Here is a 26500-nt window from a genome sequence, read left to right as displayed (position 1 = left end):
TGAATACTGTAGCAGGCAGAATGGTCTCCCAAAGATGTCCACATCCTAATCTCTAGTACTTGTGAGTGTGGTAACTTGCGTGGCCAAAGGGACATTGCAGATGTGATAAAGTGGAAGATCTGGTGACGGGAGATTATCCTAGATTAGTTGGGTGTACCCAAGGTAATCACAAGCATCCTTATAAGTGAAATGAAAAGGCAAGAGGATCAGAGTCATAGAGATGTGAAAATACTGCACCGCTGGCTTTGAAAATAAAGGAAAGCTGCCGGGCGCGATGGCTCACGCCTGTAATCCCAACACTTTCGGAGGCCGGGGCAGGCGGATCACCTGAGGTAGGAATTCAAGACCAGCCTGGCCAACATGGTGAAAACCCGTCTCTATAAAAATACAAAAATTAGCCAAACATGATGGCTGGTGCCTGTAATCCCAGCTACTCAGGAGGCTGAGGCGGGAGAATCACTTGAACCTGGGAGGCAGAGGTTGCAGTGAGCCAAGATTGTGCCATTGCACTCCAGCCTGGGTGACAGAGCCAGACGCCATCTCAAAAAAAAGTAAAGGAAAGCACCATGAGCCAAGGAACGCAGGCAGCTTCTGGAGCCTCCTGAAGGCACATAATCTGCCAACACCTTGATTTTAGCCCAGTGGAGTATATTTCAAACTGGTGACCTCCAAAACTGTAAGACAACATGTTTGTTTTCTTTTAATTTGTGGTGATTTGATGGGATAGCAATAGGAAACAAATTCAAATTCTTTTTTTCTGTTCTTGATACTTTGTTATTTGTCAGGCCTCTGAGCCCAACCTAAGCCATCATATCCACTGTGACCTGCACTTATACATCCAGATAGCCTGAAGTAACTGAAGAATCACAAAAGAAGTGAAAATGGCTGGTTCCTGCCTTAACTGATGACATTACCTTGTGAAATTCCTTCTCCTGGCTCAGAAGCTCCCCCACTGAGCACCTTGTGACCACCACCCCCCCCACCCGTGCCTGCCAGAGAGCAACCCCCTTTGACTGTAATTTTCCACTACCTCCCCAAATCCTATAAAACGGCCCCACCCCTATCTCCCTTCACTGACTCTTTTCGGACTCAGTCCACCTGCACCCAGGTGAAATAAACAGCCTTGTTGCTCACACAAAGCCTGTTTGGTGGTCTCTTCACACGGACGCGTGTGACATTATTGGAAATACTATATGCCCCATAAAACGAATAGGTTAAATTACCAGTATATCACTAGCCCCAAGTTTCTTTTTCAGACGTACTCACATGATAGCTTTAGAACTGAGTCCCTACTGAGTCCTCAATTACAGTGGTTCTCAAACTTGAGAGGGTATCAGAATCACCTAAAGGGCTTGTTAAAACACAGATGGGTGGGCCCTACCTCCAGTGTTTTCTGAGTTAGCTGTGCTAGACACCTTGACTGTGCAGGTGAATAAAATGCAGTAAGAGCTAGAATGGGTATGGAATGACATTAAATTGTTAATTCAGAATGTGCACAAAGTCTGCCATTCATTATATTACCACTTACAACTACGCGCAGTGCTTAATGAATGGTTCTTGAACGAATGGATGAATGGATGAATGTCATGACAGCAATTCTTCATTCATTCAGTTGCTATTTATTGATTGCCTCCTTTGCTCCAGGTTCTGTTTTAGGTGGTCTTATGGGAAGATAAAGTGGGGAACCAAACAAGCAAAAAAGAAAAAAAAAAAAACTCTCCTTGTGGTAGACTGAGATAAATAAGAATAAACTAAATAAGTAAGTTATGTGGAATATTAGAAAGTGTTAATTGCCATGAGGAAAAAAATAAAGCAAGGAAAAGAATCCAGGCTGGGGAGCCAACTCTAAATTTAAATACTGTGGTCAGAGGCAGGCCCTTCCTCAATCCCCTCAAGCACTACCAACGCATTCACAAAGAATATGTTTGTCCTTTTGCTGCCACAACAGAATACCTGAGACTGGGTAATTTACAAAGAATAGAAGTTTATCTTGTCATAGTCCTGGAGGTTGGAAAGCTCAATTCAAGGAGCATCTGGTTGATCTAAGAGGAGGTCCTTCTTGCAGCATCCCCCTGGCGCAAACGAGTAAACTAGGCTAAGGCTTTATGAAGCCTCTTTTTTAAAGGCCTCAATGCCATTGACAAGGGATGGGCTCTTATTGCCTAATCTCTTCTTAAAGGCCCCACCTCTCAATGGTATCACATTGGCAACACCTGAATCTTGGAGGGGACACATCCAAACCATAACAACATTCCTTGAGCTGCAACTCAGCTGCAGTTCGGACTGGACCTCAAGATACCACAAATATAGAGAAGCAACATGTAGTCTTTGTCCTCCAGGAGTTTACAACCTGTAGGATCAATCTAGAGGATGTAATAACCTAATGCCTGCCCAGCTGTGCCCATCTTCTAATTATAAGAACCTAGATGTAGCTGCAGAAAACACAATCATTGTTCATGGGTAAACCTAGGAGCACTGGGAAGTCTTTGGGCTATTACTTTCCCAAGCTCTAAAAAGAAAACGTTGAGAAATAAAAAGGTTAATAACATTTCTACATTTTTACTTTACATTTCAATATTAGTGTCTTTTTCATTTTCAAAGCTCTTCTACATGTTATCTTACAGGATCAAAAGAGGGGAATAATTTAAAAAGCTGGTTCAACTTTACAATACCAGACTGAATTATTCTTCTAAAACAAGTGGATATAAATTATACATAGCCTCAGGTATCTTGGGGGAAGGAATTAAGTAGAATACACAAAGTAATATGCAAATTTGTTAATGTTTCAATAAAGTAATGATGGGACTAATTAAGCTCTTTGGGAGATGCTTCCCCTTCCACTTGAGGCAGACTCAAGAGCCAACCTGCCTGTCTGTACACGTGACTGGAAATACAGACCATAAATCAGTCTTGTCTGACTACACAGGGAGTCTGACTCAATAAAGCAGTTCTTGGCTTCTCATATAAGTAAGTAAAAGACTAGAAATACTGAAACTTCCTTTAATATACTGGTACAGTAAAACCACAATACTTTGAAAGGTTCTTCTTGAGGTCAAAGCAAACTCATTCATCCTTTTTTTTAAAAAAAAAAAAAAAAAAAACATATCTCTGTTACTATCACTGTTCTTTTCCCCCAGCCTATTTCTAAAACACTAGTTCTCAAACATTATTTTTCATCAGAATCACCAGTATGGCTTGTTAAAGACAGTTGCTGGGCCCTATCTGCAGATATGATCTGGTATAGGTCGGCCTTGGGACCTAAGAATTTGCATTTCTCACAATTTCCCAGGTGATGCTGATGCTGCTGGTTTGGGGCCCATGTTTTGAGAAACTCTGTTCTAAATAAAATTGAGGTAACCAATTGAAATTCCCAATACACCTAAATACCAATACACCTAAAGAAAATAATAAATAACCATCTTAGTTTCTCCTCGAGATAAATACATCAATCAGATTGAATCTTCCAATTAATATTACTTTAATCAATTCTACTGCTCTTCCTTAAATTCTCTGGGTAAAAGAAATCACTCTGAAAATATAAAAATTACAGTTGGACACCATATGTTAACAAAGGCCTAATAGACAGTGAATTAAGTGGAAGTAGCATTCCCCAGCTCTTGCAAATAACCCAATAACTTAAAAATATCCAAGTATCATATTAGTTTTTTAGGTTAAAGCACAACATTGCTCAAGAAAGGCCCCATGAGGCTAGTTTATCAAGCAAAAAATGTATTGTTTGGATTTCCTGTTTATTTAATAAATATATAGAGATAGGCAGTCTATTTTTCTTTTAATATTTTATATTTGGAACAATTAATTTTTAAAATCTATCTTCCCAAACCACATTTTAAAATAAGGGTTAAAAATTACACAAAAGGAAAACAAATTTATTTTCCTAAGTGATAAACTAAATGAAACAGGACTCCCACAGCAACTAATAAAGCATGTCTTTTAACATTTGTAAATTCAGTAGATGCCACTTTAATACAATGTAGAAGTGTATATTGGTCCTCAGTTCATTAGTTTTAGTATGCCCTGTTAAAATACCTTACTTGCATTTTTGTATCTGCCAGGATGTCAGTTCTGACATGACTCTCTTCAGGCGAAATGTAGTTGGCCTTTCCTCATTTTTCGCTGACACAGAAAATGAACAATTTCTTAACATCATTTAGGATAATGCTATCTGAATCATAGCAAGTTCAAGTAGAAATGAGGTGCACATGTTAAGTCATCTGCAGAAAGGTACAATTTTACAACTGGCTGAATTAGTTCAGGGCATGAAAATTTAGCAGCCAGACTCACTAATTCTAGAAGTACATCTAACTGGAGAAAAATTTCAAAATACATAAAGACAACCAGCTTTTAATGTCCTCATTTCCACTTGCATATAACGTTGGACTTTAATCTAATGTATATGCAAGTTGCTTCCTGCAATGTTAAGCATTAACTATAACACACCCTTAACTACAGCACATTTGATAATTTGGGCTAGCCATTAAAATATTTAAATTGAGCACTTAAGTACAGTTCAGAAAATTATATTCTCTACATTTGAAATAACTGTAAATAAAACTCTCTTTAAATTATTATGGAAGAATAATGCTAAGTGAAAAAAGCAGAATACAAATCGAATCTACACTGTAATTGCAACTATATAAAATTGGTTATGCATGCAAACAAGACTGGAAAAAAACATGGAAAATATGTGACTGATTTGTTAAGAAAATAGATTGAAGGAGTTTCTTTACAAAAATTCTATAGTTTGTATAAAGTTATTTGTATCATTTTCAAAAATATTAAAACAATTTGGGGGAAGAAACTGTTTTCTCCTCTTAGATTGAATGTTTTCTTATCTTGGATGGTAATTTAAATTATCAAAATATAGGAAAGATAGTTTCAGTATTAGAGGAACAGAGAGCTATCTTCTTTCCTTCAAAGAAATTCATTTTAAAAGCACCTATTACTGTAGATATATTAATGCATATTATTTACATACACACATTGTTACTGCCATTCATCTCTAACATTACAATTCTCAAAAATACTAGTCTTCCAACCAGAAATAATCATGGAATCATAATAAAGGCAAATTAACTAAATTACTGATGAAGTTGAAAGTTGCAGTATTTTGATTAAACAGCCAGCAGGAATTGTCAGACTAATTAACTAAGGGTCAAGTTGCTGCTCAACCAAATGCCAGAACTATCAAAATCCAATACAAGCTATGCCCCGTTACTTCACTAAGACTATGTATTTGTACTTAAGAGTAATGATCTGATATGTTAAGAGAGTTTAGCTCAGTAAAATAACTGCTGTTGAAAACTGTTTGTGCCAGAGCTGTTGTTAGCAAACCACTCAAGTTCTGATAGTCAAGTTAGATCTTCTTAACTCTGAAAGCTGGGGATGCCCGGCATCTTTATAGGTAATGCACAAGTGGACTTGAGCAGGGTCCATAGTCTAATGTTCATATCCCTGACCATAGTAATACATGGTGAGAAGCAGGGATGAACTGAAGCCTCAAGAGGGCCAGAGCACCCTTTTAAAGACTCAGGATTAAGCTGATAGATATTAGTCATTACGCAAGGAGAAGCAAAATGACCCATGAGCAAGAACTGAGCTCTTCCTCCCCTCTTCATCCATCCCCTACAACCCCAACATTTGTCCCTAAAGTTAAGATTTTGAGCACTTAAACCTTTCTGGTCTAATTTGTCTCCTTCCTTTCTCAGTTTCCTTCATTGCTTTCATTATTATAGTAAATGTTAGTCCATTGTACAGATATTTAGAGAGTCTAATTAAAGTTACTAGCCCAAGTCGCAAGTTAGTAAAATGTCTTAAGCTCTTAGAGTACAGCTGTTAACTGCCCACACTTCCCTCCTGCCAAAACTAACAAACAACTGAAGTAGATTTTCTAGCTTCAATTTAAGTAAAAAGTGGGATTGAGGCCAGGCGCAGGGCCTCATGCTTGTAATCCCAGCACTTTGGGAGGCTGAGGCAGGCGGATCACTTGAGTCCTGGAGTTCAAGACCAGCCTGGCCAACATGGCGAAACCCTGTCTCTACTGAAAATACAAAAATTAGCCGGGTATGGTGGCGAGTGCCTGTAATCCCAGCTACTTGGGAGGCTGAGGCAGGGAGAATTGTTTGAACCCGGGAGGCGGAGGTTGCAGTGAGCCAAGATTGTGCCACTCACTGCACTCCAGCTTCAGAGACAGAGCGAGACTTCCTCTCAAAAAAATAAAAGGCCAGGTGCAGTGGCTCGTGCCTGTAATCCCAGCACTTTGGGAGGCCAAGGCGGGTGGATCACGAGGTCAAGAGATCAAGACCATCCTTGCCAACAAGGTGAAACCCAGTCTTTACTAAAAATATAAAAATTAGCTGGGCGTGGTGGTGTGTGCCTGTAGTCCCAGCTACCTGGGAGGCTGAGGCAGGAGAATCGCTTGAACCTGGGAGGTGGAGCTTGAAGTAAGCCGAGATCCCGCCACTGCACTCCAGCCTGGTGACGGAGCAAGACTCTGTCTCAAAAAAAAAAAAAAAAAAAGTGAGATTGACTAGGAAACCAGATCATTATTGTACATATTAAATTGGATAAGATATAATGGGAACATGATATTCAGGTGTACATTAGCAGTTTTCAACCAGGGCAATATTGTATACTTGTCACAAATGAGGGTAGTTGTCGCAAATGAGGGTGAAGGGAAGATGCTACTGGCATCTATGTGTAGAGGCCAGGAATGCTGCAAAAATATCCTACAAATGCACAGGACCACCACCTACAGTTTTTTAAAAAGTATCCAGCCTGGAATAGGCTGAAACGTTCCATTTTCCTACCTCCCTAAACCTTCCTGGCACTCTCCCCAGATGATTCTAACAAATCTAATGAGGACTGTAGTGATTGGAAACCAGATTTCATCTCCACTCCAGTAACTATACATGAGAAACCCATTTAACATCCTAACTGGATATAGTTTTTTTTGGTTTGTTTGTTTTTTTTACCTCCTCAGATCCAATGACCTTTACTTCCTCTTCACTCCAGCCACATAATCACATAACCATTGCTTAGACCTTGTCACCATGAAAACTACATGACTTCATCTGCCTTCTTTCCGGCTCCTCTAATGAACATGGACCTATCCAGGTTAACCAACACTCCTAGGGGAAAAGGAGGGAAAATTTGCTTTTTTTTTTTTTTTTTTCAAGAGTGTTGGGAGGAGGGGGGCATGAGGATCCAGGCCCTGTTACACATATATCACCAGTAGCTAGGTCCCAAATATCCATGGACTCTCTTACATAGGGATCTTGGCTGACCTATATTGGAAAATCAGTTCTTGTTTCTACATTTAGGCCTAGATTAAAAGTTGAAACAGTTTATTCCACCCCCTTTCCCCTAGACTCCACCAGATTGCTCTGTTTGGGGGAGGTGTTTCTGCCCAAGTGTTTCTTGCTGTACCCAATAAGACAATTATCAAGACTGATAGCAGAAAACAGCAGAAAGCAGCCACCAAGAAAGACAAGAAGAAGACAAACCAAAAGGAAAGCAACCCAGAGAAGATGATCTCCCATCAGAAAAGTGGGTCTAGAACTAGAAATACCATTTGACCCAGCCATCCCATTACTGGGTATATACCCAAAAGACTATAAATCATGCTGCTATAAAGACATATGCACGCGTATGTTTATTGCGGCACTATTCACAATAGCAAAGACTTGGAACTAACCCAAATGTCCAACAATGATAGACTGGATTAAGAAAATGTGGCACATATACACCATAGAATACTATGCAGCCATAAAAAATAATGAGTTCATGTCCTTTGTAGGGACATGGATGAAATTGGAAATCATCATTCTCAGTAAACTACTGCAAGGACAAAAAACCAAACACTGCATGTTCTCACTCATAGATGGGAATTGAACAATGAGAACACATGGACACAGGAAGGGGAACATCACACTCTGGGGACTGTTGTGGGGAGGCGGGAGGGGGGAGGGATAGCATTAGGAGATACACCTAATGCTAAATGACGAGTTAATGGGTGCAGCACACCAGCATGGCGCATGTATACATATGTAACTAACCTGCACATTGTGCACATGTACCCTAAAACTTACAGTATAATAATAATTTAAAAAAAAAAAAAGAAAAGTGGGTCTCAGTTGGATCTTTGATTTTGATCTTAGTATGGCTTCTACATGGGGGTAGATAAACACAGATGAGAGAAAGGGCCTATGCCCTCAGGGGTTCATGTGTATCCTTAACATTTTCTTTAAATATTGCTCCTTTTTCAATGACCGCAACGGATTTAACAGCCAACCCTAAGGTCATCTACAGGTGTTGAAGTCCCTCTCAAGGAAGAAGAGTAGAGAAGGTTAGACCTGTCTGCCCCTTTCTTGCCATTCCCCTACATGTCCATTCCAGACCAATGAAAGGGATGTTCAAGTTGCTCACTGGCCTTTCCACCTCCAGGTTTTCCCTTCCCAGTCCTCCATTTTTGCTGATGCTTCTTCTACAGCTTCCTTTTCTGTGCCTTTACTCTTGCACTCTCTGTGCCCACACTGGTCTTCCCCTTTTCTTCATCAACTGACATGAATTCCTTTGTTGTTCAGGTAGGTATTTTGAAGCCATCCCTGATCCCCTGAGTCTGGATAAGCAACCCCCAAATTTTTGTTCACAAAGTATATATGTCACTATTGTTATTACCATCACATTATATGGAAAATATCCATTAGGTTGGTGCAAAAGTAATTACAGTTTTTGCAATTACTTTTGCACCAACCTAATATTTAGAAATAGTAGGTCTCCTCCTCTGGACTCTGAAGTATTTTAAGGCAAACTCGTCCTATTAACTTTTTAATCCTCTGCACTATGCCTGACACAAAGAATACACAAAATAAATGTTTAACTGAATTAACTAAACATATCGTAAGAGAATGTCAACATATGGTCAATGTTTCATTCACTCAACACACATTTACTAAGTATCTACCAAGTGCTAGGTATATGAAAAGCTATTCAATTATATTCTTTTATTCCCTGTAAGAGTGCTTTTCAAGTGTAAAAATTTTGACCTTTGCAAATATTTAGTGCAAGACTATTTTATTGCAGTTAAAATAAAACTTAAAATGTTCCCCTACAATCAGCTATGCATTAGCATGTACAGCCTAATTAAAGAGCAAGAACTGTAACAGGAGAAAGGAGATGGGCCATACATGGCTTGCAAAGAAATAAAATGAACTAATTTGTACAATAAAGATGAGATATTCTATATCTTAAAGGTCAAATGAACATTGTCAAACTAGTTTTTCCACTTGGGCCCCTAGTTATAAGATTGGAGGTACAGCATTTTAAAAATCATATATAAATATATTTTTAATCTTCACTTTATAAAGAAAAAATATACCCTTATAAATAATGGAAAATAGTCTTTGTTATGATTTCAAATAGGCCAAGACCCCAAAGTGTCTTATCACTATCTTTGGTTGGTATAAATGTGATCTCAGCAACTAGGATAGGGTCATCTAAATATTCTTATTCAGAATTGTCAGCCATTTTGTTATTTACAAATTAAATTATTCTGGAGGATTAGAGGACTAGTGACCACTTTTTAGTGAAATTAGGAAAAGAGCAAATTTCCCAGGAAAAACATTTTACTTTGGGGGTAGAACCAAGGAGTTGCAGGGACTTAAGTCTTCATTTTGAAATTTAAAAACTAAACCAGGATAAAACTATGAATCTATTTATGTAAAAACCATGGCTTTCGTCTTTATGTTCCACAAACTTAGTACAGCATGCAGTGCAAAATAAGAGCTAAATTAATATGTTTCATTTTTAATGGATAAATTATTCCCTCTTTATTACCATTAACTCACTAGTTGTTCCTTTGTTATTTCTATGTAATATTCCATGATGTGGGTGATCCACAGTTAACCATTTATGACATATTTTGTTATTTCCAGTTTTGAGAAATTACAAATAAAGCTGCTATGAATGTTAACATCCAGGCTTTTGTGAAGACATAAACTTTTACTGCTCTGGGATAAATTTCAAGAAGTATGACATAATTATTTCAAATATAAGCCATGAAGTAAAGCTATACTACATAATAGTGAATCTATAGAGTGATTGGCATACCATAATCAGAAATTTCATTTCATTTGAAGAAATGCTAGCAGAAATGCTTGCTAGCATTTCTTTAAATGGCATATGCTTTGCACATTTCTGATTTCTGCCTCTGCCTCCTAAGATCTTTGTATTTTCACTTCATATGAAATTCATGTCATTCTCTTCTAGAGCTCTTTAAAATCTATGTTTGATGATGAATACACTTGCATTCTTACACCAGAGATTCTCAGAGTGTGGTCTCAGGATGCATGAGTCTCAATGACTTTTTAAGGGAATCTGTGAAGTCAAAACAATTTTCGTAATAATTTGAAGATACAACTGGCCTTTTCATCCTCATTTTTTCCCGAGTCTACATGATACATGTGGACATCATTACTAATGGAATATATGCTTGTATACTAAAATTTCTAATTTTACTTTTTATACTATATATATAGTATATATATATTTATATATTTTGTATATATATTATATATATATAAATAGATATAACCCATATAAACAAAAGCTTTTGGGGGTCTTTAATAATTTTAAGAGTGCAAAGAGTTCCTGAGACCAAATAATTTGAAATCACTAGTTTTCATTATTTGTGTTATTTCTGGTTGTTCTGTGTATCTTCTTATACTACAGAACTTCAATGGCAGGAACTATATTTTTGTAATTCTTTACAACTATCAAATAGTGCTTACAACAGTGATATGGGAACACAATAAATAGTGATAAATGGATGATAAAATGAAGATGTGACAAATAATAGCCTTGCTTTTCTGAAACACATTTATAAAATGTAGATTAAGAGGGAAATTATTTGAGCTATAAGACAACTTTTATTCTTAATTTTCAGATATAGGCTTCATGATTCTATTTGAAACAGTATCTGAAAAGTATCAGAAGTAGACTTATTTGGGTAGAGGTTTTGGGAGAGAACTTATAAGTTTTATCATTTACCCAAATGTCACCCTCTACTGGAAGAATAATTAATAGGATAGAACTTCGAATGGGTCCTTACTCAGCTACCTCCTGCCACATGCTCATATACTAGAAAAAAGCCATTTTTTAATAGAAATAGACTAAAGATCTACTATTTCATTTTCAGGAGTAGAAAATAACAATACATGTATGGAAGATAGAACCTCTCTTGCCTCCTCAAAATTTTCTAAACTGGCCAGGCATGGTGGCTCAGGGCTGTAATTCCAGCACCTTGAGAGGTCAAGTCAAGAGGATCACTTGAGCCCAGGAGTTCAAGACTAGCCTGGGCAACATAGCAAGACCCCATCTCTACAAAATAATTTTTAAAATTAGGTGTGTGCCTGTAGTCCCAGCTACTCTGGAGGCTGAGGCAAGAGGATCACTTGAGCCCAGGAGTGCAAACCTGCTGTGAGCTACGACCCTGGGTGACACAGTGAGACCCTGCCTCAAAAAAAAAAATTCTTAACTGTGTGTGTGTGTGTGTTTTTTTTTTGTTTGTAGAGGGGAGGTGGTTGTATATAGAAAGACAAACTATTGAAACACAACATTTGTGTGGATCTCTGAGTGAAAAAATTCACTTTTTTTTTTTTTTTACCCAAATGTGTTTTTAATTATAGCATTAACAAAGATAAAGCAAAATCAGGGAAGTACAGAATAATTACATGCGAGTCTAACAAAATAAACATCATTTGTTCTTAGATTCTATGTATTTCCTCTAAACCTGCTGTTTTTCCAAATATTGGACCTTTTCCTCTTTACTAGTTTTCTTTTTTTTTTTTTTTTAATGAAGTATTTATTGATCATTCTTGGGTGTTTCTCGGAGAGGGGGATATGGCAGGGTCATAGGATGATAGTGGAGAGAAGGTCAGGAGATAAACACATGAACAAAGGTCTCTGGTTTTCCTAGGCAGAGGTCCCTGCGGCCTTCTGCAGTGTTTGTGCCCCTGGGTACTTGAGATTAGGGAGTGGTGATGACTCTTAAAGAGCATGCTGCCTTCAAGCATCTGTTTAACAAAGCACATCTTGCACCGCCCTTAATCCATTTAACCCTGAGTTGACACAGCATATGTTTCAGAGAGCATGGGGCTGGAGGAAAGGCCATAGATCAACAGCATCCCAAGGCAGAAGAATTTCTCCTAGTCAGAACAAAATGGAGTCTCCTATGCCCACCCCTTTCTACACAGACACAGCAACAATCTGATCTCTCCTTTCTTTTTCCCACACTTCCCCCCCTTCTTTTCAACAAAACCGCCATCGTCCTCATGGCCCGCTCCTGATGGTCGCTGTCTCTTCTGAGCTGTTGGGTACACTTCCCAGACAGAGCGGCCGGGCAGAGGCGCTCCTCACTTCCAAGACGGGGCGGCCGGGCAGAGGCGCTCCTCACATCCCAGACAGGGTGGCCGGGCAGAGGCGCTCCTCACCTCCCAGATGGGGTGGCGGCCAGGCAGAGGCCCCTCTCACTTCCTCCCAGACGGGGTGGCGGCTAGGCAGAGGCACTCCTCACCTCCCAGACGGGGCAGCCGGGCAGAGGTGCTCCTCACTTCCCAGACGGGGCGGCCGGGCAGAGGCGCTCCTCGCTTCCCAGACGGGGTGGCGGCCAGGCAGAGGCGCTCCTCACTTCCTCCCAGACGGGGTGGCGGCCGGGCAGAGGCACTCCTCACCTCCCAGACGGGGTGGCGGCTAGGCAGAGGCACTCCTCACCTCCCAGACGGGTCGGCCAGGCAGAGGTGCTCCTCACTTCCTCCCAGACGGGGTGGCGGCCGGGCAGAGGCACTCCTCACCTCCCAGATGGGGCGGCCGGGCAGAGGCGCTCCTCACTTCCCAGACGTTGGGCGGCCGGGCAGAGGCACTCCTCACTTCCCAGAAGGGGCAGCAAGGCAGAGGCGCTCCTCACTTCCCCCCAGATGGGGTGGCGGCCGGGCAGAGGTGCTCCTCACATCCCAGATGATGGGCAGCCGGGCAGAGACGCTCCTCACTTCCTATACGGGATGGCAGCAGGGCAGAGGCGCTCCTCACTTCCCAGACGGGGCGGCCTGGCAGAGGGGCTCCTCACATCCCAGACGATGGGCGGCCAGGCAGAGACGCTCCTCACTTCCTAGACGGGGTGGCGGCGGGGCAGAGGCTGTAATCTTAGCACTTTAGGAGGCCAAGGCAGGCGGTTGGGAGGTGGAGGTTGTATCGAGCCAAGATCACGCCACTACACTCCAGTCTGAGCAACATTGAGCACTGAGTGAGCGAGACTCCCTCTGCAATCCCAGCACCTTGGGAGGCCGAGGCGGGCAGATCACTCGAGGCCAGGAGCTGGAGACCAGCCCAGTCAACAGGGCGAAACCCCGTCTCCACCAAAAACAAAAACCAGTCAGGCATGGCGGCGCGCGCCTGCAATCCCAGGCACTCAGCAGGCCGAGGCAGGAGAATCACAGGAGCCCGAGGCAGGGAGGTTGCAGCCAGGCGAGATCACCGCAGTACAGTCCAGCTTCGGCAACAGAAGGAGACCGAAAAAAGGAGAGGGAGACTGAAGGAGGGAGAGGGAGGGGGAGGGGGAGAGGGAGAAATTCACTCTTAAAAGGTCACATACTGTATGATTCCATTCATATAATGTTTTCAAAACAAGATTTTAAACATGGAAAAGAGATTAGTAGTTGAGAATTACTATTTAGGGATCATGACAAGGGAGGGGGGTAGGGAGATGAATGTGACTATAAGGGGGTGGCAGGAGGAAGATCTTGGTATTGATGGAATAGTTCTGTATTTTTTTTTGGTGGTCACATGAATCAACACGTGTTGAAATGTCACAGAGCTATACACACACATTTTACCAATGTCAGTTTCCTATAAAATGTAACCATCAGGAGAAAGTAGGTGAAGGTACACTGAACTTCTCTGTACTATTTCTGGAACTTCCTGTGAATCTATAATTATTTTAAGACATAAAGGTTTTTTGTTTTTTGTTTTTTGAGATGGAATCTTGCTCTGTTGCCCAAACTGGAGTGCAGTGGCGCAATATCAGCTTGCTGCAACCTCCTCCAGGTTCAAGCAATTCTCCTGCCTCAGCCTCCCAAGTAGCTGGGATTACAGGCACCTGACACCATGCCCAGCTAATTTTTGTATTTTTAATGGAGATGGGGTTTCACCATGTTAGCTAGGCTGGTCTCGAACTCCTGACCTCAAGTGATCCGCCCACCTCTGCCTCCAAAAGTGCTAGGATTACAGGTGTAAGCCATGGTGCCTGGCTAAAAAGGATTTTTAAAATAATTTTTAAGATGGAGACCTCAATATGAACTCCTGTTTAGCTTAATATAGATAAATGGTTACATTTAGAAATATTTACAGACATGTGTATTGTTATGAGCTGAATTTTGTCTCCCCCAACCACATAAATTCATATGTTGAAGTCCTAATCCCCAGTACCTCAGAATGTGGCTGTATGTAGAGATAAGGCCTTTAAGCGGGTAATTAAGGTTAAATGAGGTTATGTGGGTGGGAACTAATCCAGCATGGCTGGTGTCTTTGTAAGAAGAAGAGATTAGGACAGACACACACACAGGAAAAACCATGCAAGGACACAGAGAAGGTGAACATCTACAAGCCAAGGAGAAAGCCCTCAGAAGAAATCAATCTTGCTAACACCTTGATCTCAGACTTCCAATCTCCAGAATTGTGAGAAATTTCTGTTGTTTAAGCTACCCAATCTATTGTGTTTTTACAATAGGTTGTTACAGCAACCCTAGCAAGCTAATGCATATACATAGGTTTGCATTTATACATATTTATATATTCATACATATATTTTCTTTCTCTGTCAGCTGAGAGGACATAAATGCAATGACACTCCAGTAGTAACAAGTACACCTAGCACCCAAGTCTTGGTTCCTAATACCATTCTCTAATAAAAGAGGCCAAGGCTACTTGGAGTAATGGCTGATTCTCAGATTGGGGCAGGAAATCTACAAGATGACTCTGGAACGTCTTGCATCTCCAAAAAAGAAGGAAGTGCTGAAAAAGAAAACCACAGTGATGGGGATATGTGAAAGGGGAACAGGAGCCAGCTGAAAGGGCTCCCAGTGGCCAAAGCTGGAACAATTTGAGCAACAAAATAAATAAAATAGTAGAGGATTATCTCCAAAGTATAAAATAAAAATCTATCAGTTCATCCTGTATATGTAAAGAATATACTTTTTTTTTTTTTTTTTGTAGACAGGATCTCACTTTGTGACACAGGTGGGAGTACACTGGCACCGTCTCAGCTCACTGCAGCCTCAAGCTCCTGGGCTCAAGCAATCCTTCTGCCTCAGGCTCTGGAGCAGCTGGGAGCAGAGGCACACACCACCACACCCGGCTAATTTTTGTATTTTTTTGTAGAGATGGGCTTTTGCCATGTTGCCCAGGCTGGCCTTGAACTCTTGCTCAAGCAATCTGCCCACCTCAGCCTCCCAATGTGCTGGGATTACAGGCGTGAGCCACCACATCCATCTTGATACACGTAAATTATTGAATAATGAAACAAATCAAAAAGAAGAGATCAAGCTCCTGTGCAGAAGAATTCTACATAATTTATGTAAATACTCCACCCTCAGAAGTGGAGCACAACTCCCATTTTCAAGCTTTGGCTACGCATACTGACTTACTTCCATAAAGTGTCAACTATGCATGCGTAGTGACTTCCTTCCGAAGAATACTGTATGAAAATGGGGTTAAAAAGTAAAAGAGTCACTGTACAGTAAAGTGGAGAAACTTGACAAAGATTATCTCAGCCAGGCAATCAAGATCAACATTAAGGGTGATGTCATGTTAGGCCAGGTGCGGTGGCTCACACCTGTAATCCCAGCACTTTGGGAGGCTGAGGTGGGTGGATCACTTGAGATCAGGAGTTCAAGACTAACCTGGCCAACATGGTGAAACCCCGTCTCTACTAAAAATACAAAAAATTAGCGGGGTGTGGTAGCAGGCACCTGTAATCCCAGCTACTTGGGAGGCTGAGGCAGGAGAATCGCTTGAACCTGGGAGGCAGAAGTTGCAGTGAGCTGAGATTGTGCCACTATACTCCAGCCTGGGCAACAGAAAGAGACTCTGTCTCAAAAAAAAGAGTTATGTCATGTTGACATTATGTACCCTTGATATGATGGGATGAAAATGGTACTTCATGTTCATGGTCTTGCTCCAGAAACCACATAATCTCAATCTAATCACAAGGAAAACATTATATAAACCCCAAGTAAGGGACAGTCTACAAACTACATGTCCAGTACGCACCAAAACCATCAAGTTCATCAAAAGCAAGGAATGTCTGAGAAACTCACAGCTAAGAGGAGTTTAGGGAGACATGACAACTAAAGATAATATGGTTTTCTGGATGGGATCCTGGAACAGAAAAAAGACCTTAGGTGAAAACTAAGGAAATCTGAATAAAGTATGAACTTTAGTTAATAATAATGTATCTTTCTCTTTCTTTTTTTCTTTTTTTTTTTTTTTTGAGATGGAGTTTCGCTCTGTCGCCCAGGCTGGAGTACAATGGCACGATATCGGCTCACTGCAAACTCTGCCTCCCCGGTTCAAGTGATTCTCTTGCCTCAGCCTCCTGAGTAGCTGGGATTACAGGTGCCCGCAACCACGCCCAGCTAATTTTTGTATTTTTAGTAGAGATGAGGTTTCACCACGTTGGCCAGGATGGTCTCGAACTCCTGACCTCATGACCCACCTGCCTCAGCCTCCCTAAGTGCTGAGATTATAGGCGTGAGCCACCGTGCCTGGCCTCGTTTTGCTTTTTTCATGGATTTTTTAAATTTAGTAGGCCATGGCATTGAGCCTAGATTTGTTCAAGTGTAGGACAAGATAGAAGAGTGGTTTACCGTTTAATAAGATGTCATGATTGTAAGCCCAAAGGCCTTAAGTCTGATATGATCCTGACCAGAAAATTGCTTCATATTCTTGCAAAAGAGAAAACTACCTATTTTAAGCAGATATGTGTAAGATGAACTGGAATCAGAAGAGATTAAAAGTGGTAAGACTAAATCAGAATTTTGCAATAATGCAGGTGAAAGATATCAGAATGCCTATGAAATCTTTTTTTGCTTGAGGCTTTTTATGTCTTTTTGTCTTTGGCATTTAATATGTTGTAATGACAGACAGTATCTTCTAACTATCTTTTTTCTTAACATTAAGTCCTTGCTAACTCATTAAGATTTGGGAGCTTCTGCAGTATGTAATATGTTTATATACAATAATAGCACTTAAGCTAACCTTGATAAAGAGCTTAAGAGAGGGTTAATTTTTACTTGGGGAAAGGGTAAAAACTATTCTCTGAGTATCAGTACCATGTAAGTAACTAATGCATTGCAGAAAAACCAAATGGTTACTTTCCTATGTCTTCTTTGTCAGATCTGGTTGTAAACTTTGATTGCAGGGATTGTATCTTACATTATTTGTCTCCTGATTAACATTTAGTTTACTGCCTTACCCGGTGCTCCATGCATTGTTGTTGATTTTGGCTTTATAAAATAGTCATCATTTTCAGAGAGAAAATTTAAAGGAGTGACACCTTGTAGTAGCAAAAAATAGTCTATGACTCAAATATTAAAATCTCAGGATTGATTAATGTATCTCCATTCTAAACAATGGGATTTTTAATTGCCAATTAGAATAATTACCAACTTATAAATGAAGATTTATTATGGACCAGCCACTGTGATAAGTGCTTTACAATGCTCAATATTATCTCATTTAATCCTCTTAACAATGCTTTAGGTAGCTATTATCATTATTCTCCTTATTTACTGATGAAAAACAGGCTTAAGGAAGTTAATTGTGAAATAATTAATTACATTTTATTAATGCATTCTTTCTTAGTATCATAAAACCTACAAGTTTATTTTCTAAATAATCTTTATTTTCTTTTCTGTGAACTCAAAATGTCTTAGATTTTCTAAGTTTGTTACTAAACACAGGCTTTCTTAAATTACTACTACTCTTCCTTAAAGAAGATGTTAGTATGATTTTAGTAAAAAGTAAGTTATCTTGTCAAGAACTAGAAATCAGTTGTCCTATTAAATACAAGGTCATCATTTAATGCTTTAATGTGTGTGTATTTAAAAACAGATGAACATGCTTTTTCTGATTTAGGCTATAGAGTTATACAAACCTAAATTTGTTAATTATTTCTTCAATATAACTATCAACCACATAGTATTTATAAGATGAATTTGAATATGAAAACAATTATTCTCTCCATATCAAAGTAATAATATATTTGCATCCCGATAATTTGGTTTATATTTGCTCTGACACTCTATTTTTATGGCTGGATTTGTCTTGAGATTTAGTGTCCAACAATTGATAACTCATTACTGTACACTTGAGACTTCTCAGGAAGATTTACTATATAAATGGCAACCACTATCTGAACAGGGTCATAAGTTTATGGACATATCGTATTAGAAGTTACAAGCATTTCCTGAAAAATCTCACATCCTCCAAAACTGTGCACTAAATACGACAAGGTGCATGGGGAAAATGGAATTAGGAGCAGGAAACTCAAAACTTTGCAGTCAAAGAACTAATAGGATCAATAACGGTCTTTAAGAAAACATTATGCAGTTAAAAAGACATGCTAAATTTTTAAATAAACAAAACAATGCTATGGAATATATAAGACATTACCTTAAGAAAAAATGATAGTAGCTTGACAGAAGTGGATATAAGGAAAGTTGAGGTTGCTAAATGATAGAGAAGAGAAAACTGAATAAAGATCTGAGAGTATCACTCTCAACAGGCACATCCAAGACAGAGTGCAGGACCAAACAAGGAAGAGGAAATCTGAGTGTGAAAATATAAAACTGGGCTCCTCTATGGCTTGCTGCTTTCAACCCTGCACTTAAACTTTCCAATTTGCTGCTGTTACTGTACTTGAAAGTGCAAAGCATTAACGTGCTTGAAAAACTGATAAACTATTTTATTCACATTATTTCTCAATTTGTCCATCCCATATGAGCTAATTTTGCTAATTCTCATTTCAGAAACACGTATTGTAGCCAAACAAACCTAACCTGAAGAGATTACCTTTGCCCCTCATCTCTAAATTAGTGAATACACATCCAATGTATTATTTACTAGATTTTAATCATTTAAAAATATCTTATAAATAAATTAAAACCTCATTGTATGGAGCCTTAATTTATTGTACCCACAACATACATGTTAAGATTAAGTTTGGAAGAGTAAGATAGCCATTAGATTTTCTTATTGTCTCCTTGGGGTTTCTTGTGTATTAAGTTTGGGATTTTTAACATTTGAAAAATTTTCAGACACACTTTTTACCCCATTTTAACCCATGATTTCAGGTTTATCTAAGTAACTTTTAAACTCTAATTAAAGTGGGTTTGAAATAAATGGCTTCAACATTTTATTAGTCCTGTTATGTGCTGCCAAAGGTACTTTTTATTTCACCGAAATTAAAACTTTTCATGAAACAAAAATACAGTTGTTATATAGTTATTTTTAACTTTTTAATGTGCTTTCACACTTACCATTTTGTCAGAAGTAACTATCCTCTGGAGAGTCTGAACTATACACCAGATCTACTTCTGCTACAATTTCCCTAATAATGAGTCCTTGGATCCTCCGCATGAAAATTATTTTTTCAAGGCAAATGATTTTTTATGGCAACATTTTATTTAAATAATTTCTTTTTCACCTAAATTTTCTCACCTTAAGTTAGTTTAAGGGCACAGATGTTACCTTTTATGAGCTTGGTTTCCAGGTTCCTTGACCGTTCAAAGTTGTTTGTTTTTTAATCCCCAGATAGGTATACTTCTTTTCCAGACTTTAATCTCTCCTTCTCCGGAAATCCACTTCTCTGCTTCATTAAGCCTCCCTGTAATATCCAGAATTAAATCTCATACCTCATTTATTGTTGTGGTTGTAGATTGCGTTTTTTCTCCATGCAGCACTGGAAATGACTTTGAAAGGAATGACCTGAAGTTTTCATCATTCAATTTATAGTAATTTTTACTTCTAGATAGTTGTGGAATACGAAGTTGTTTAACCTAAAAAGGAGAGAGAGAGAGAAAAAAAAATCATTAAAAGTATTGGGACAGGGGAAAGGAGAAGGGCAATAATGGCTTTCTGCTAATAATCAAAGGGATTTGTCATGTGAAGAAATAGTATTTTTCTGTATACTTTTCAAGAAGAGCCAGGACCACTTGGGAGAATTCCTAAAATGCACAAGATATCTTATCAAATGAGTTTATAAGTCTCAATCCATTACAAATCTTCTGCGTCTTTTTTTTTTTTTTTTTTTTTGAGAAAGACTGTCACTCTCTCACTCTGTTGCCTCGTCTAGAGTGCAGTGGCACAATCACAGCTCATTGCTGCCTCAACCTCCCGGGCGCAAGCAGTCCTCCTGCCTTAATCTCCTGAGTAGCTGGGACCACAGGTGTGCACCACCACACCCAGCTAATTTTTTGTAGAGACAAGGGTTTCATTATGTTGCCTAGGCTGGTCTTGAACTCCTGGCTTCAAGCAATCCTCCCACCTCGACCTCCCAAATTGCTGGGATTATAGGTGTGAGCCCTCTGCGAGACTTTGACTAAAGGCCAATTACAGCAAAACAGAATCCTGCAGTGCATTAGAACAAAGACAATGAGGATGAATGAACCAGGTTCAAGTCCAGATTCTGCTGCAGGCAAACTTGTATGACATTGGATGAGTTTTTTTACTTCTCTTTGCCTCAGTTTCCTTGTCTATAAAATGAGATTGAAAGTAGTGTCATAGAGTTTTTGTAAGGATTAAATTAATGTGTCTAAAACATACCTGACAACTTGTATGCATCATGTTTAAATATTAAGTTATTTTGTAAGAATTTCTGTGCTCTTCTAAATTTTTTGGAATTGAAGAATAAAATTTAAGGCAGCCTATGCTTCTGAAAACTCTTCCTTCCACTTTTCCATAAGTACAGAATACATTTTCATGAAAATGCACAGATTCTCAAGAATAGGGACCTTTGATTTGTTCAGTGATGATTTCCACACAGTAGGAACAGCTAGTCTGTAGTAGGTGCTCAGTAAATATTGAGGAGCCCTAATTAGGGAAAAGGAGTTAGGCTGGTGGAGGTAGGAAGGGAAAGTAAAGAGATAAAGCAAATAAGCTATAAGTCTGCCTTTCTTCATGGTCCAGGACATATAAACAAAAGAGGAAGCAGATGAGCAATAGGTCTGCTTTCCTTTATGGCCCAAGATAGATGGTCCTCCTGCACAGATAACATACATAACTCACAAACTTCCTGCTTACCATCAAATGCCTCAATTTATCAAACGCCTTGGCTGACAGAACAATGCAATTTAAGCTCTCTGCTGCTTTGGCATTATCAATCAACCCAAGAACCATCCTATAAAATCTCCGGCAAGCCTTTGATTCCTTGCAGTCAGCCTCTCTTCTGCTGGTCTGCCCATTGCCTTCTCACAAGATATTTTCCTACTTTCTCTAATAAATCTGCGTTCTTTACCTACAACTGCCTTGGTAAATTCTATTACCCCTGCACCACTGGCCCAGCTAGTCATCACTCACCCGTGACAAAAACGTATTGAAGAAATAGATGAAAATGTCCAATTGCCTCACATTTTGAAGAACAAATAGATGTATTTAGAAAGGTTATACCATGATAATTCCATTTAATCCAAAATGAAGGCCTTGTTTGTCATAATCAGGACACTCAAAAAAAAAAAAAAAAAAAGGTCCTCAAAGTCAGGAAATGTCTAATTTCTTTGTTTTGCTTCTTTTAAAATTTGCACTGGGCCAGGCAAGGTGGCTTATTCCATCACTTTGAGAGGCCAAGATGGGAGGATCATTTGAAGCCAAGAGATCGAGATCACCCTGGGCAACATAGTGAGATCCCATCTCTACAAAAAATTTAAAAATTAGCTGGGCATCGTGGTGTGCACCTGTAGTTCCAACTAACTGGGAGTCTGAGATGGGAGGATTGCTTGAGCTTCGGAGTTTAATGCTGAAGTGAGCCATGATCATACCATTGCACTCCAGCCTGGGTGACACAGTGAGACTCTATCTCAATCAAGCAAGCAATCAATAATCTTCATTGGAAATGATCCCTTGATGTATTAGTTTGTTTTCACGCAGCTGATAAAGACATACCTGAGACTGGGCAATTTACAAAAGAAAGAGGTTTTTTGGACTTACAGTTCCACGTGGCTGGGGAGGCCTCACAATCATGGGAAGGTAAAAGGCACATCTCACATAGCAGCAGACAAGAGAAGACAGCTTGTGTAGAGAAACCACCCTTTTAAAAACCATTGGATCTCATGAGACTTATTTACTACCAGGAGAACAGCAGGGGAAAGACCTGAGCCCATGATTCGATTACCTCCCACTGGGTCCCTCCCACAACACGTGGGAATTCAAGATGAGATTTGGGTGGGGACACAGCCAAACATATCACTTGATAAGTGATATGTGGCACTTTTCTTTTCTTGGCATTTTAAACATCAGTATGAGTCTTTTGGTGAGAGAGCAAACATATGGAGCACAGACCAGGTGCAGAGCTGGCCCGCAGTAAGAAGGCTCCAGAATTTTTATTTTAATGATAACAAAAGAGATTAGTATATAATATGAACCCTATAAACCATATGTTTCACTATCAAATGATGAAGGAGTAAACCTTTTAAGTGCATTGATGGTTTGGTAAATCTTGGCATGGGTCTAAGGTGTGTGGTTTTCTGCTGTGAATGGATGATTGAATCTGTTCCAACTGGATTATTACTGGTTCCCCAGCCCCTCCCACTCCTTTATGGATCCCACCCCATTGGCAAAGGAATTAGCTCATTTCCAAATAAAAATTAGATAATTAGTTTGACATATCAACAAATGCATAAACTGTATAAAGTTTCTCCTATTAAATCTTTCAAAATCTGCACATAATACCACAAAATTTACATCTTATACTGTGTGAATGACCATGTTAGTGTCATTAATACTCAGATATTTGTACCTGAATGAGGTTCAAGATGGGACTAGGAAATCTTAGAAAATATTAGCAAAATATCAACCACTCAAAAGACCTAGGTTTATTCTTTCATTTACTATGACTTGGACCAACTATGTATACTCTCTAAATATCAGTTTACTCATTTATAACACAAGAATGTTAATCCCACCTTACAGAATTATTGTGTTAAATGAGATAATGTATGTAAGAAAACTGCCACATAAAAATATTAAGAAAAATGTTATTGTGAATATTTGATATTCATCAATTTATTAAAAAATATTTACTGAGGACAAAATATACATCAGGAATTGCTCTACCCTGTTGATAGTGAGAGGCAATCATTTGACTCTAGAGAAAAATAAACTCTTTTTTATTTTTTTGAGCAGGGTCTAGCTCTATCCCCCAGGCTGGAGTGCAATGGCACCATCTCGGCTCACTGCAACCTTGGCCTCCCAGGTTCAAGTGATTCTTATGCCTCAGCCTCCTAAGTAAATGGGACTACAGGTGCCCAACACCACACCTGAACTATAACATATAGATATATATATATATGTATATATGTCAGTGGGAAATAATTTTAATCAAAGAATTGTATATTTTCTTCCCACATATCCCGCCTTGTACTAGGAAATGACATTGTGATCTATTTCATTACAAGCAAAATATTATAAAATATTTACAGGAAAACATTAAAAATAACCCAAACACAAAAGGCAAGATGAAATAAACTGACTTTTCAGAAATCTCTACTCCAGTGCCCACAGCACATAAGAAAAGAGTCAAAACAAATAAGCAACTAAGATCCCCCTGATCACAAATTTCCAAAGGGGAAGAAGCAGGGTGAAAATGGTGGTGTGAAAGGGAATGGATGTTAGCAGCACTGCTTCAATAACTGATCTATTCTGAATGAAATACCCTCTTTAATGTGCAGCAAATTCTGAACAAGGCTAAATTTTAGGATATTCCTTGAACTGAAATTAGAAAATACCCTGACAATGGAAGCAGCTCTTTCATCTAAGTTTAATAAGAGCCTCTTTCTCCATGGGCTACTGTTGTGAACAGAGGCCTGTTCTGGCATCAAAACTGTCACAGTAGCCCTTCCATCTCTTTCATGAAAGCCTCATAGACATCATCCTTAGTTTGTACTGAGACAGGAACAGAAGGACCAGATTTGGGTGCTGCTTTGGCAAGAGGCACAGCAGAATTATCCTCTGACTTTCTTTGGGAAGCAGCAGTAGCCCTTTTATTCTCCCGACGTACTCTCAATGCACTGGGCACAAATCGAGTAATCTCTCCCTTGGGATTAGTGATCTGTGGTTTGGCACTGACGGTTGCTGTGGGTTTCTTCTCAACGGTGGCTGCACTTGTATCATCTACCTTGGGTCGCTGAATCAAGCTGGGTGGGGCACTTAAAATCTAAGGGTTCAGCAAGGGAGCTGGTGGGAAAAGCCCAGGGGGGCAGATCCCAAGGGGAGGTACTAAAGCTGGGTGCATCGTGCCAGGACAAAATATACTTGCATTAGCAAGTATATTTGCTCTTGTATTTCGTATTTGGACTAAAAGCCAAAAAGAGCTTATGGTGAAGCCTACAAACTCCAGGAATACCTGGAGGTGCAGGGGGAGGTATCCTTGGTGGGGGTCCCCGAGGAGGGGGACCAGGAGGCAGACTTGGAGGTGGACGTGGGGGAGGTAGTAAAAGTCGGTGGTCGTGGAGGTAAAAGTCAGGGTAAAGGCCGAGTCCTGGCATTCCAGGTGGTCTCAGGAGGAGCTCCTGGAGGTGGTCCAGGGGGAAGGTTCATAGGTGGCCTAGGAGGCCGTAATGGTGAAGCATGGGAGGTGCTTGTATCTGAGAAGGAGGAACAGACTGCGGAGGAGCCTGCTGCTGTGAAGACGCAGTGGATGTGCCATCAGAATGCCATTCCTCTTTATGGTATTTTTGTGATTGTTTTTCTGCTTTAGAGTCATCAGAATCATCTTCATCATCGTCCTCTGAAAATTCCTCTACTTCCCGTCCCTCCTCAGGGATTTCTTGACCTGCCATATGAAGCATCGTGGCTTCAAGAGGAGTCAGTTCCTTCATGTTCTTTTTTTTCTTCCTTGATTTTCCAGGCATATCTGCAAACCGTACACTCAGACCTGACTTCTTTTTTTCATTGTTGTCTCTCCCACCATCATCACGGTGCACACTTTCTCAATCTGACCCGTCGGTGTCACTGTCATCAGTACTGTCATCATGCTTATCTTGATCCATGTCCTCAGGATAGCCATCATCTTCACTGGTGCTAAAAACATCATCATCATGACCTCGCTGGGCAATTTCAGGACTATGTACCATGTCTTCCTCTCACCTACAAGGGGGAAGATCTAGGGCAACACCCACTTTACGGCCATACATCTGCATGACTTGAGGAGGGGGTGGACCAGGGGGAGGGCCAAGAAGTTTTCTGCCAGGGGGCAAATGTGGAACACCACGTCCCAAGAAGAGAAGGATAGAAACTGCCTGAGTTGGAGGTCCATAGGCTGAGGGTTTCTTAAGGATGGAGGGTGGCTAGGCACCAGGAAGTGGAATGTCCTGGATCAAAATGTTTGAAGGAGCATGTGGCATATCTGGTAAAGGAATACTCTCCACTTCCATGTGCTGGGCATTCTCAACAGCATTCAAATATTGGTTAAGTTGAGCCCTCTTCTGTTCATATTCTATTTCTAGCTTTCTCAATTCTTTCTAAATATCTGGATTCTCTTTTTCATAGAGTCGTAGAATATGTTCAAAGGTTTCACGCAGCTATTTTTACGCTTGTCTTTCAGTACTTTCTCATTTAATTGTGGCTGTTGCACTGGGTTAAACTCCATTTCATCCAATTTCTCCAGGTTTCAGATCATCTGTTTGGGATCCTTCATCTTTAAAACTGCAGCTCGAACCATCATGAGCTGTTTTTTGTTTTTCAATTCTCTGTTCCGGGCTTCCTTTCGGGCTTGGTCTGTGGGGTTCATAAATTTTCCACTCTTGGTGGATGATGCAGATCTCCTTCCCATGTTGACAATTTGCACCGCTTACTTGTTCATTTAAAAAAAAGAAAAAGAAAAGAAAAGAGAAACACTTCTGCTGTGCTCCCAGGCGATTCCTGGCCTCTTTCACTTTGTAAGGGCCTTCAACGCAGCCTCGCGGTCAACCCTTCAGCCCCGCCATCTTGAAACCTCACGCACCTCTGCAATCCTTACGTCATTTCCCGTTCCTCCGTCCCGCATTTTTAATAGAGATAGGGCCTAGCCATTTTGGCCAGGCTGATTTCAAACTACTGGCCTCAATGATCTGCTCGCCTCGGCCTCCCAAAGTGCTGAGATTACAGGTGTGAGCCACTGCATCCGGCCGAACATAAACTTCTTAATAAATGGTGCAATCAAATATGCCTGGTTGTA

General features: G+C 40.0%; 1 pseudogene; it reads right to left on the bottom strand.

Annotated features, from left to right (window-relative positions):
* Positions 1-23918: 23918 nt before the first annotated feature.
* LOC129018641 (WW domain-binding protein 11-like) lies at positions 23919-26119 on the bottom strand (annotated as a pseudogene).
* Positions 26120-26500: the final 381 nt, after the last annotated feature.

This window comes from Pongo pygmaeus, chromosome 17, assembly GCF_028885625.2.
Source record: "Pongo pygmaeus isolate AG05252 chromosome 17, NHGRI_mPonPyg2-v2.0_pri, whole genome shotgun sequence".
Lineage (NCBI taxonomy): Eukaryota > Metazoa > Chordata > Mammalia > Primates > Hominidae > Pongo > Pongo pygmaeus.
The sequence above is the reverse complement of the archived record's forward strand: the minus strand, read 5'-3'. Positions and strand labels throughout refer to the sequence as shown.